This window comes from Bison bison, unplaced genomic scaffold (genome assembly GCF_000754665.1).
Source record: "Bison bison bison isolate TAMUID 2011002044 unplaced genomic scaffold, Bison_UMD1.0 scf7180017864196, whole genome shotgun sequence".
Taxonomy (NCBI): domain Eukaryota; kingdom Metazoa; phylum Chordata; class Mammalia; order Artiodactyla; family Bovidae; genus Bison; species Bison bison.
The window spans coordinates 790755-791488 of record NW_011494768.1 but is presented as its reverse complement, the minus strand read 5'-3'; the positions used below and the strand labels follow the sequence as shown (position 1 = coordinate 791488).

The following is a 734-nucleotide window of genomic DNA, read 5'->3' as shown; positions in this document are numbered from 1 at the left end:
ATCAGTTGCTCAGTCGTGTCCGACTCTTTGCGACCGCATGAATCGCAGCACACGAGGCCTCCCTGTCCATCACCAACTCCCGGAGTTCACTCAGACTCACATCCACCGAATCAGTGATGCCATCCAGCCATCTCATCCTCTGTCGTCCCCTTCTCCTCTTGCCTCCAATCCCTCCCAGATTCAGAGTCTTTTCCAATGAGTCAACTCTTCGCATGAGGGGGCCAAAGTACTGGAGTTTCAGCTTTAGCATCATTCCTTCCAAAGAAATCCCAGGGCTGATCTCCTTCAGAATGGACTGGTTGGATCTCCTTGCAGTCCAAGGGACTCTCAAGAGTCTTCTCCAACACCACAGTTCAAAAACATCAATTCTTTGGTGCTCAGCTTTCTTTATGGTCCAACTCTCACATCCATACCTGACTACTGGAAAAACCATAGCTTTGACTAGATGTACCTTTGTTGGCAAACTAATATCTCTGCTTTTTAATATGCTGTCTAGGTTTGTCATTATAAGAGGCCTGCTTCCAAGGAGCAGGCCTCTTATAATTTCATGGCTGCAGTCACCAACTACTGTGATTTTGGAGGCCAAAAGAATACAGTCTCTCACTGTTTCCATTGTTTACCCATCTATTTGCCATGAAGTGATGGGACCAGATGCCATGATCTTCGTTTTTTGAATGTTGAATTTTAAGCCAGCTTTTTCACTCTCATCTTTCACTTTCATCAAGAGGCTCTTT

General features: G+C 45.5%; 1 protein-coding gene across 1 annotated transcript in view; it reads left to right on the top strand.

Annotated features, from left to right (window-relative positions):
* The window catches only part of MACROD2 (MACRO domain containing 2), a 2254506-nt gene that overhangs the window by 1492023 nt on the left and 761749 nt on the right, over positions 1 to 734 (top strand). The gene's annotated exons all lie outside the window — the stretch shown is intronic.